Source organism: Schistocerca americana, chromosome 6, assembly GCF_021461395.2.
Source record: "Schistocerca americana isolate TAMUIC-IGC-003095 chromosome 6, iqSchAmer2.1, whole genome shotgun sequence".
In the NCBI taxonomy this organism is placed as follows: Eukaryota; Metazoa; Arthropoda; class Insecta; order Orthoptera; family Acrididae; genus Schistocerca; species Schistocerca americana.
The window spans coordinates 422276340-422288987 of NC_060124.1; the positions used below are offsets into that span (position 1 = coordinate 422276340).

At 39.5% G+C, this 12648-nt stretch overlaps 1 pseudogene; it reads left to right on the forward strand.

The window, feature by feature from the left end:
- Positions 1 to 12648, forward strand: part of LOC124620182 — a 219204-nt pseudogene that overhangs the window by 162268 nt on the left and 44288 nt on the right.

Sequence of the window (12648 nt, forward strand, 5' to 3'; positions counted from 1 at the left end):
CTTAAATCTGGCAAGAGTCTGTTCGCAAAGACGTATGTACCCAAGTTACCTGGCTGACAGACCTACAGTATCTCGATGACACTGCATTTAATGCTGACAGACCTACAACAGTCAGTCAACTGTTTTGAAATTACATGTTATTGCTCTGGTCTCACCAACAGTGCAGGAGAAATCAAGGTACTTGCACAACCTACCTGAGGATTAAGTTTCCCTTGGTTCAATATCTCTGTCCTAGACACAATACTGGAGCAGACTGAACACTTTCATGTCTTCAAAGCATCTTGTCTAAATGGTGTACCTGTGAAAAAGATGTTGATAAAAGGATTCGGGATGCCCATGCAGCATTTGGATGATTAATACACAGAGTCTTCATGAATAAATACCTAAAGCTGCCTACCAGACTCATGGTGTACAGAGAGCTGTTGTTACTTTTGTGCTTCTGTATGGCTGAGAAACTTGGACACTCCATTACCAAGATATCAAGGAACTCAAGCACTTCCACCAACAAAAAATGAGATACATCTTGAACATTAAGTGGGAGGACCATGCAACCCACATTGTGGTTGTTGAGAAAGCTCATTTAAATAGGAGTGAGGCAACCACCATTGCTCATCATCTGAAATGGTTAGGAAATTTTTATCACCTGAGTGATACAAGACTTCTCCACCAAATCCTTTATGATGAATTCTGTTCTGGCAACAGATCTCAAGAAGCCCCTCTCAAGTGCTTTAAGGACCAGCTACAACACATCATGAAGATGACTAGAATATAGATAAAAGGATGGGAAGATTGTGCTGTGGACTGCTTACTGAGGAGGAACACTAGACCCACCACTGTCAGCCTGTTTGAAGGAGAATGCTGCAGACATGAAGAGGCCAGTCAACAAGCAAGAAAGCTCTGTCAGTTACAACCCTGCCCTCCTCCGACCATTCAATACAATTTGTGTGGATACATGTTTTATGCCAGGATTGGTCTGTTCAGCCACCAGAAACGTATCCATAAGAACAGAAATACTCACTCTATGTAGAAAGAAGCTATATGTATTTGGAATCAAGTTGCAGCCATCGATGACATGGGGCACTATGATTCTTGTGTGCAAAACGACTACCGTATTTACTCGAATCTAAGCCGCACTTTTTTCCGGTTTTTGTAATCCAAAAAACCGCCTGCGGCTTAGAATCGAATGCAAAGCAAGCGGGAGTTCTGAAAAATGTTGGTGGGTGCCGCCACAACTAACTTCTGCCGTCGAATATATGTAGCGCCACACAGGCATGCTTTGTAGGCACAAAGATAAATACTGGCACCAAAATCTCTGCGTCAGTAAATAAATTTAAAAAAAAGAAAAAGTGGAAGACGAGCCTTTTTCCTCCACCCAGAGTTTCGACCACTGCCTTTTGGTACATTATCCAACGAAGTAAAAACAAATTCTGTATTGTTGATCTTCGAATGTAGCAGCATGTCAATGTTCTACGAAAATCCGACTGGCAAGACTGTTTGGGATGTTTGTCAATATGGCCAACTCTATGTTCTGAATTTTTTCCTACCTGTGAGAAGAGATGGTTGCTAATAGGAGCTTTTATGAACTGTGAATCACATGTAGTATTCTCTTCGCCATAAGATTAATACGAATATAAACATTTTGCCATGTATTGTTTCGTGTTTGCTATTATCTCATTTAAAGCCTGTCTGCCTAATAAACTACGAAACTAGAGTGAGACAACAGCAAACGCGGAAGAATATACATATCATGTCATGTTTATATTCGTATTATTCTTATGCCTGATAGTGATACAGTCAGAAATGAAGCACGGCAACTGACTAGATTTTTAAATCTAAGATTACTCTAATTTCTGTGCAGAATTTGATGTACTAAAGAGGCGCCTGCAAAGATTTGCAAACGGAGAAAAATTTTCGCTAAAATTTCGTTCAGAACATCATCTATCATACGCAGTCTATTATTTGGTTCTTGTTGATCATTATCAAAGAAAGAAGTAGTGTAAGTAACAACAAATGTTTCGCTAATGAGACGACTCCTCTCTATTTTTTATTTGTAAGCGGCGGTAGCGCGCACAAAAGCAAGCCACGCCGCGAGCGGCGACAGGCCGTAAACACGCACTATCAGAATGCGACAAACAATGCATGACACAGTACAGTAATGCATTTTCAGCTTAGAGTGACGTAAACAACTATAACAAAGAGAACGGCACTTATCAGATCAAAGAAAAATAAGCCATCAATTCAAACCAGACGAAGCAGGCGAAAAAGGAAGGATATCCGTATAAATACGGACGGAGCGCGTGACGTGTAGCAATGGTTACCTGGTAAACCGTAACTGCTAAGCTTACGACTCGAACCAAACTACTGCAACTGTATCGTCACTCATTCGACCTAAATTGTGTCTCATATTACAACTAGACGAACTTTGTTTCTCTCCCCTTGAATTTCGAGTCTCAAATTTCAGGTGCAGCTTAGATTCGGGAAAAATTTTTTTCCTTGATTTTGAGTCTCATTTTTCAGGTGCGGCTTAGATTTGAGTGCGGCTTAGATTCGAGTAAATACGGTAACAAGCACATAGATTCACCATAAAATTTTGGCAGTGTATAGGACACATGCAATGCTGCTTCCTGCAACAGTGAAATGGTGCCAGCAATTTGATAAGGGCTGCTGATCAATAAGACATCCCATTCACATCAACCACAGATGACAGTGTCCAGACAGTTGAGGATTGATTCACAGCAATTGCAGATTTTCCTGCGATTAGGATGTGCACAGAGTGGTTCTCAAATGGATACATGAACAAACAACATATTTATATTGTTGAGGAACTGAGCAGTTGGTAGAATGTTCTAACCATTGTTTACAGAAACTTGGTGACTACATTGCAAGATAGTGTTATGTATCTGCGTCATTGTGAATTGTAGTGCAGCATTCAATAAAAGTTACTTGGCTTGCAGTAATAATGTGCAACTTATTTTTTGATGTTCTCTTAAACATAAAAAATGAGGCCTATTTCTTAGGGTAGACTTTCAGGTAAACTATTTCTTTATGGGAAGTTACCATAAAGGCTACCATTTTAACTTTTATGCTCTAAAATATAATAAAATTTAGTGAATCAGAATTTTTTCTATGTCAAAATTTTGAGTAAAATGAAACACATACGGGTTTTATTTAGACATTACTGAGTTTTATAACACCCAAAATATATAATTCTTACATAAAATAAGAAAATATATTTAAACATATCAATACAATTTACATCAGGAGTGCTGGAAGCATGTCAGTATATCCACCCAGCAACATCTCTTACTCAATTAAAATTGCATTACTGTATAATGTTCGACTAGGCCTTCTTCCTATTCAGACATGAACAATCCCTTTAATGTGCATTTTGCCTGAAGATAATGGGTAAGAAACTCATTGAAACATTTCTGACAAAATGATGATGCCACCATTCAGCTGATCACCCAAGAAGATTGTATCACAAATTGTAATATTTCCATATATTTTAAATCATTTATGGAATGTACATGTTAATGAAGCAACTATGATGTAATAGATGTTGTTTGTGTGCTAATGTATTTTTCTTATCATTAAAACTTTTACATAGTAATAAATGACATTTAGTGCAGATACATTTATTGTTATTATTATTATTGGGGATTATGTTAAATTATCTGTATCATGGTTCATGGTGTGGGTTCCTGTAGTCATGTCCTAGTTCATGAACCACGGGCAACGTATGAGTGGCCAAGTAAGTGGTCCCGACAGTCGGGATACCAGTTACTTCGGAATAAGGCTGGGCATCTCGGACATATTCTGAGTCGTGGTCACCTTTGTGCTCATACGGCAAAGACTATCAAATCCACCGGTTAGTCCCTCAGCCGTTAGGGGTAAAACCCAATGGGACTCGGGGCAAGTAAGGCTAGCAACCTGCTTCCCTGGTACTTTAAATATGATGCTGGCAACAATCAGAGCAAAATGCCTCGGACCTTCGGAGGTGACGGAGTCCCACCTCCAACTGACAAACCAGGGACTCCTAAGATACGACTTGGCAAACAAATGGTAATGAGATGGGGGGCTATTAATATCAGTGGGGGCTACTCTGGGAAGAAGGTAGAGCTGGCAGAGGCTGCAAGTAAGATGGGGCTGGACGTTTTAGCTGTTAGTGACATTCGGGTAAGGGGTGAGAAAGAAGAGGTAGTGGGAGAATACAAGGTCTACCTGTCAGGAGTCAAAGCAGGAATAGCACAATGGGGTGTAGGGCTTTACATCAGGAAAGAAATGGAACCCAACGTAGTTGCAATAAGATATGTAAACGAACGACTGATGTGGATAGATCTGACAGTGTCTAGCAAGAAAATTAGGATTGTGTCTGTATATTCGGATTGTGAAGGGACAGATCAAGATAAGATGGATAGTTTTTATGAGGCACTCAGTGATGTAGTTGTTAGAGTAAAGGACAAGGACAGTGTTCTGCTCATGGGTGATTTTAACGCCAGGATTGGAAATCGAACAGAAGGGTATGAAAAGGTTATGGGTAAATTTGGAGAGGATATGGAGGCCAACAGGAACGGGAAACAACTCTTGGATTTCTGTGCCAGTATGGGCTTAGTAATCACAAACTCCTTTTTTAAACATAAGAACATTCACCGGTATACTTGGGAAGGCAGGGGAACCAGATCTGTCATTGACTATATAATAACAGATCAGGAATTCAGGAAGGCTGTGAGGGACACACGTGTATTCAGGGGATTCTTTGATGACACTGATCATTATTTAATCTGCAGTGAAATAGGGATTGTGAGGCCAAAAGTGCAGGAGGTCAGGTCCATATGTAGGAGGATAAGAGTGGAGATCTTTAATCAGGCACAAGTACATAACAGCGATCTCAGAAACGTACCAGTTAGTTGAGTGTAGTCAATTACAGTCATTGGAAAAGGAATGGACAAGGTACAGGGACACAGTACTAGAAGTGGCTAAAGAATGTCTTGGAACAGTAGTGTGTAAAAGTAGGATGAAGCAAACAGCTTGGTGGAATGATACAGTCAAGGCAGCCTGTAAAAGGAAAAAGAAGGCGTATCAAAACTGGTTACATACCAGAACCCAGGTAGACAGAGAAAGTTATGTTGAAGAAAGAAACAAAGCCAAACAGATAATTGCAGCATCCAAGAAGAAATCGTGGGAAGACTTTGGAAACAGGTTGGAGACTATGGGTCAAGCTGCTGGAAAACCATTCTGGAGTGTAATTAGCAGTCTTCGAAAGGGAGGTAAGAAGGAAATGACAAGTATTTTGGACAGGTCAGGAAAACTGCTGGTGAATCCTGTGGATGCCTTGGGCACATGGAGGGAATATTTTGAAGAGTTGCTCAATGTAGGTGAAAATGCGATCAGTAATGTTTCAGATTTCGAGGTAGAATGGGATAGGAATGATGATGGAAATAGGATCACATTTGAGGAAGTGGAAAAAATGGTCAATAGATTGCAGTGCAATAAAGTGGCTGGGGTGGATGAAATTAAGTCGGAACTCATCAAATACAGTGGAATGTCAGGTCTTAAATGGCTACACAGGATAATTGAAATGGCCTAGGAGTCGGGACAGGTTCCATCAGACTGGACAAAAGCAGTAATCACACCAGTCTTTAAACATGGAAACAGAAAAGATTGTAACAACTACAGAGGTATCTCTTTAATCAGCGTTGTGGGTAAAAACCTTCTCAGGTATTGTTGAAAGGAAAGTGCGAGTATTAGTTGAGGACCAATTGGATGAAAATCAGTGTGGGTTTAGGCCTCTTAGAGGCTGTCCGGACCAGATCTTTAGCTTACGGCAAATAATGGAGAAGTGTTATGAGTGGAACAGGAAATTGTACCTATGCTTTATAGATCTAGAAAAGACATATGACCGGGTTTCTAGGAGGAAGTTATTGTCTGTTCTACAAGATTATGGAATAGGAGGCAAACTTTTGCAAGCAATTAAAGGTCTTTACACGGATAGTCAGGCAGCAGTTAGAGTTGACGGTAAATTGAGTTCATGGTTCAGAGTAGTTTCAGGGGTAAGACAAGGCTGCAACCTGTCTCCACTGTTGTTCATATTATTTATGGATCATATGTTGAAAACAATAGAAGCGCTGGGTGAGATTAAGATATGTGAACACAAAATAAGCAGTCTTGTATATGCGAATGACTTAGTTGTGATGGCAGATTCGATTGAAAGTTTGCAAAGTAATATTTCAGAGCTAGATCAGAAATGTAAGGACTATGGTATGAAGATTAGCATCTCCAAAACGAAAGTAATGTCAGTGGGAAAAAGATATAAACGGATTGAGTGCCAAATAGGAGAAACAAAGTTAGAACAAGTGGACAGTTTCAAGTACTTAGGATGCATATTCTCACAGGATGGCAACATAGTGAAAGAACTGGAAGCGAGGTGTAGCAAAGCTAATGCAGTGAGCGCTCAGCTACGATCTACTCTCTTCTGCAAGAAGGAAGTCAGTACCAAGACTAAGTTATCTGTGCACCGTTCAATCTTTCGACCAACTTTGTTGTATGGGAGCGAAAGCTGGGTGGATTCAGGCTACCTTATCAACAAGGTTGAGGTTATGGATATGAAAGTAGCTAGGATGATTGCAGGTACTAGTAGATGGGAACAATGGCAGGAGGGTGTCCACAATGAGGAAATCAAAGAAAAACTGGGAATGAACTCCATAGATGTAGCAGTCAGGGCGAACAGGCTTAGATGGTGGGGTCATGTTACACGCATGGGAGAAGCAAGGTTACCCAAGAGACTCATGGATTCAGCAGTAGAGGGTAGGAGGAGTCGGGGCAGACTGAGGAGAAGGTACCTGGATTCGGTTAAGAATGATTTTGAAGTAATAGGTTTAACATCAGAACAGGCACCAATGTTAGCATTGAATAGGGGATCATGGAGGAACTGTATAAGGGGGCTATGCTCCAGACTGAACGCTGAAACGCATAATCAGTCTTAAATGATGATGATGATGATGATGATGATCTGTATTTAAATATTGTTTCAGTTACATTAAAGAACAGATGGTGGAAAGCTTCCTCATCAAATAGGTTCAGAGAAATAAAGTTCTTTAGTATTAAAAACCAATGATCAAAATTATTGGGTTTTAAGTTATAAATAAAAATGTACTAGTATTAAAAATTTACGATCTACTATTTTATAAAAAGGTTGTTGTTGTTGTGGTCTTCAGTCCTGCGACTGGTTTGATGCAGCTCTACAAGCTTTTCTATCCTGTGCAAGCTTCTTCATCTCACAGCACCTACTGCAACCTACATCCTTCTGAATCTGCTTGGTGTATTCATCTCTTGGTCTCCCTCTACGATTTTTACCCTCCATGCTGCCCTCCAATACTAAATTGGTGAACCCTCGATGCCTTAGAGCATGTCCTACCAACCGATCCCTTCTTCTAGTCATGTTGTGCCACAAACTTCTCTTCTCCCCAATCCTATTTAACACCTCCTCATTAGTATTGTGATCTACCCATCTAATCTTCAGCATTCTTCTGTTGCACCACATTCCAAAAGCTTCTATTCTGTTCTTGTCTAAACTATTCATCGTCCATGTCTCACTTCCATACATGGCTACACTCCATACAAATACCTTCAAAAACGACATCCTGACCCTTAAATCTATACTCGATGTTAACAAATTTCTCTTCTTCAGAAACACTTTCCTTCCCATTGGCAGTCTACATTTTATATCCTCTCTACTTCAACCATCATCAGTTATTTTGTTCCCCAAATAGCAAAACTCCTTTACTACTTTAAGTGTCTCATTTCCTAATCTAATACCCTCAGCATCACCCGACCTAATTCGACTACCTTCCGTTATCCTCGTTTTGCTTTTGTTGATGTTCATCTTATATCCTCCTTTCAAGATACTATCCATTCCGTTCAACTGCTCTTCCAAGTCCTTTGCTGTCTCTGACAGAATTACAATGTCATTGGCGAAGCTCAAAGATTTTATTTCATCTCCATGGATTTTAATACCTACTCCGAATTTTTCTTTTGTTTCCTTCACTGCTTGCTCAATATGCAGATTGAATAACACCGGGGAGAGGCTACAACCCTGTCTCACTCCCTTCCCAACCACTGCTTCCCTTTCATGCCCCTCAACTCTTATAACTGCCATCTGGTTTCTATACAAATTATAAATAGCCTTTCACTCCCTATATTTTACCCCTGCCACCTTCAGAATTTGTAAGAGAGTATTCCAGTCAACATTGTCAAAAGCTTTCTCTAAGTCTACAAATGCTAGAGACATAGGTTTGCCGTTCCTTAATCTAGCTTCTAAGAGAAGTCGTAGGGTCAGTATTGACTCACGTGTTCCAATATTTCTACGGAATCCAAACTGATCTTCCCCGAGGTCAGCTTCTACTAGTTTTTCCATTCGTCTGTAAAGAATTCGAGTTAGTATTTTGCAGCCGTGACTTATTAAACTGATATTTTGGTAATTTTCACATTTGCCAACACCTGCTTTCTTTGGGATTGGAATTACTATATTCTTCTTGAAGTCTGAGGGTATTTCGCCTGTCTCATACATCTTGCTCAACAGATGGTAGAGTTTTGTCAGGACTGACTCTCCCAAGGCCGTCAGTAGTTCTAATGGAATGTTGTCTACTCCCGGGGCCTTGTTTCGACTCAGGTCTTTCAGTGCTCTGTCAAACTCTTTATGCAGTATCGTATGTCCCATTTCATCGTCATCTACATCCTCTTCCATTTCCATAATATTGTCCTCAGGAACATCGCCCTTGTAAGGACCCTCTATATACTCCTTCCACCTTTGTGCTTTCCCTTCTTTGCTTAAAACTGGGTTTCCATCTGAGCTCTTGATATTCGGCAATATCTATCTTACCCCTAGTGAGATAGGCCTCTACATCCTTACATTTGTCCTCTAGCCATCCCTGCTTAGCCATTTTGCACTTCCTGTCGATATCATTTTTGAGACGTTTGTATTCCTTTTTGCCTTCTTCATTTACTGCATTTTTATATTTTCTCCTTTCATCAATTAAATTCAATATTTCTTCTGTTACCCAAGGATTTCTACTAGCCCTCGTCTATTTACCTATTTGATCCTCTGCTGCCTTCACTATTTCATCCCTCAAAGCTACCCATTCTTCTTCTACTGTATTTTTTCATCCATTCCTGTCAGTTGTTCCCTTATGCTCTCCCTGAAACTCTGTACAACATCTGGTTCTTTCAGTTTATCCAGGTCCCATCTCCTTAAATTCCCACCTTTTTTCAGTTTCTTCAGTTTTAATCTACAGTTCATAACCAATAGATTGTGGTCAGAGTCCCCATCTGCCCCTGGAAATGTCTTACAATTTAAAACCTGGTTTATAAATCTCTGTCTTACCATTATATAATCTATCTGAAATCTGTCAGTATCTCCAGGCTTCTTCCATGTATACAACCTAATTATATGATTCTTGAACCAAGTGTTAGCTACGATTAAGTTGTGCTCTTTGCAAAATTCTACCAGGCGGCTTCCTCTTTCATTTCTTAGCCCCAATCCATATTCACCTACTATGTTTCCTTCTCTCCCTTTTCCTACTACCGAATTCCAGTCACCCATGACTATTAAATTTTCGTCTCCCTTCACTATCTGAATAACTTCTTTTATTTCATCATACATTTCTTCAATTTCTTCGTCATCTGCAGAGCTAGTTGGCATGTAAACTTGTACTACTGTAGTAGGTGTGGGCTTCATGTCTATTTTGACCACAATAATGTGTTCACTATGCTGTTTGTAGGCTGCATTACCCCTATTTTACTTTGTATTTATAACCCTGTATTCGCCCGACCAAAAGTCTTGTTTCTCCTGCCACCGAACTTCACTAATTCCCACTATATCTAACTTTAACCTATCCATTTCCCTTTTTAAATTTTCTAAACCTACCTGCCCGATTAAGGGATCTGACATTCCACGCTCCGATCCATAGAACGCCAGTTTTCTTTCTCCTGATAACGACGTCCTCTTGAGTAGTCCCCACCCAGAGATCTGAATGGGGGACTATTTTACCTCCAGAATATTTTACCCAAGAGGACGCCATCATCATTAACCATACAGTAAAGCTGCAAAAAATAAGAGACAAAATATATTCACCATACAGCAGAGATGCTGAGTAGCAGATAGGCACAACAAAAGACTGTCACAAACTCTTAAATTTCATCTTGGATTTTCCATTGTTAGACAAAATATATTAATGTTTTTGTTGGCTTAATGATCTTTTGATCAAACGGACAGCACCACCTTAATGTGTTTCAATTCCCATTCAAGGAAAAGGTGCACTGTAGCTGTAAAATGTGGTATTGAGGAAATTATTGTATCTTCAAGTAATTTTCATTTACAGAGGGCCCAAATGGCCATGGATCAGCAATAATAACATCACTAAGGTCATTTGATCGAGAGGAAAAGAAAGAATATTTCATACCAATACTAGTGACAGATTCTGGTTACCCACCTCTGACAGGAACAACTACTGTAAGAATTGTTATTGGTGATATTAATGACAATAAAATGAAACCTGGGAGAAAAAATATACAAGTTTACAAATACCAGGTAATATGCACTACCTTTCTGTAAAATAGTTCTCTCTAACTCATTAATAATTATGTTAATGATTATTTGGCAGAAAAAAATATTTTTTTAAGTGATTATATCACTTGCCCATGTTGCACATATGGATTTTTTTCTGAAATTTATTTGATTACCATCACAGTAAATGATTTATTATTTTTGCTTTTGTATTGAGGAAAGTAATGTTATAGTGAAAGAGTGGAGTTTTTTTTATAAACTAATACTGTGTAGCACTAGGAGAAACAACAGTTGTTGGTACTTGATAGAAATATGAGGCAGTAAGTTTTGCTTCAAACAAAATAAAATTGTAAGCAGCATTTGGTTATTTATTGCATTAAACTACATCAAGAAAAACAGCTGTGGCTGTTCCAGCCAGTACACACACACACACACACACACACACACACACACACACACACACACACACTCTCCCCCCCCCCCCCCCCCCCTCCTCTCTCTCTCTTAAATAAACATCATACTATGTAACAAAATACAGGGTGGTCAACAATTAACTTCCTATTAAAAACTATTACAACTTTAATATAATGGAAGGAAACATTCCACGTGGGAAAAATTATATATAAAAACAAAGATGAGGTGACTTACCGAACAAAAGCGCTGGCAGGTCGATAGACATATTTCTGCTTGTCTGCTTGTGTCTACATGTGTGGATGGATATGTGCGTGTGTGCTAGTGTATACCTGTCCTTTTTTCCCCCTAAGGTAAGTCTTTCCGCTCCCGGGATTGGAATGACTCCTTACCCTCTCCCTTAAAACCCACTTCCTTTCGTCTTCCCCTCTCCTTCCCTCTTTCCTGATGAGGCAACAGTTTGTTGCGAAAGCTTGAATTTTGTGTGTATGTTTGTGTTTGTTTGTGTATCTATCGACCTGCCAGCGCTTTTGTTCGGTAAGTCACCTCATCTTTGTTTCTATTACAACTTTATTTATACTTAACCAATTTTTGTGAAACAAAAACAATCTGTTCATTATAATGGTATAATTATTACTCATTGCTAAAACTACACATATGCAACATCATTATCAGTCTGTTTCCATAAACAGAAGGGTATCTTTGGGTCAGACTTCTACTGATAGTCCAGCAGTATATTTTCAAGAACTTGGCAAATTTGCTTTTCCAACTTATCAAGAGATTTTAGTTTTGTCTGATAAACTTCATGTTTTTTCTACCTCCAGAAGAAGAAGTAATAAGTCAGGATTTCTTGCTCGACATTCAAGAGGGGCATCCTAGAAAATTGTTGTTGAGCCACTGAGCCATGCATGGATAGCCATTGCAAAGTGAGCTGGTGCCCTATCCTGCATGAAGATTAGGTCATTACAATTGTTCCAGGTGGTTCCAACACTGTGAACATAATCTTGAAGCATATCAAGGTGCTATTCAGCATTCATTTCCAAATAAAATGCAGACAGTGGCCAAACATTGTCAGTGAAGTACCCAGTATGAACTACAAAAACTCCAAAATTGTCTTTTACTGGGACAGCATTATTAAAGAACTGTTGGAAATTCACAGTGGGAGTAATCTGCTGTACAGGGGCAAATTATAGCAATTTAGGACAGTGTGGGATCCAGTGGTGGTCATGTTAAAATCATAGCAGCCACAAAGAGGAACTGTTGGTCATGCTGATGCTGCAGTGGTAACATAGGTATTTGGATGACAATGACAATGACAAGGACAGGCACAAGCCATCACAGTCATATATATTGGCAGGCAGTTACCAACAGAGGGTGCTGGAGCAGCTGATGAAAGTGCACAGAATGACTGATAGCCTTCCTACATGCATTGGAGCGATTTGTTCATTGTCCAACAGGTGGCATGGCTGTCTCTCTCACTACTGATCAGGATATATGCACATAAGTTATGTTATTTACATCTGAATGCACAATTTCTTGTGAGTGTGCTATTATGATCCTTTCCTCTGAATCACTGTCTAAATCATTTCTAACACAGGTAATGAATGTTCACATGTGTAGCTGTAAATTATATAGTCCCATGTACATCTTTACTATGCACATAACTGTGAAGTGCA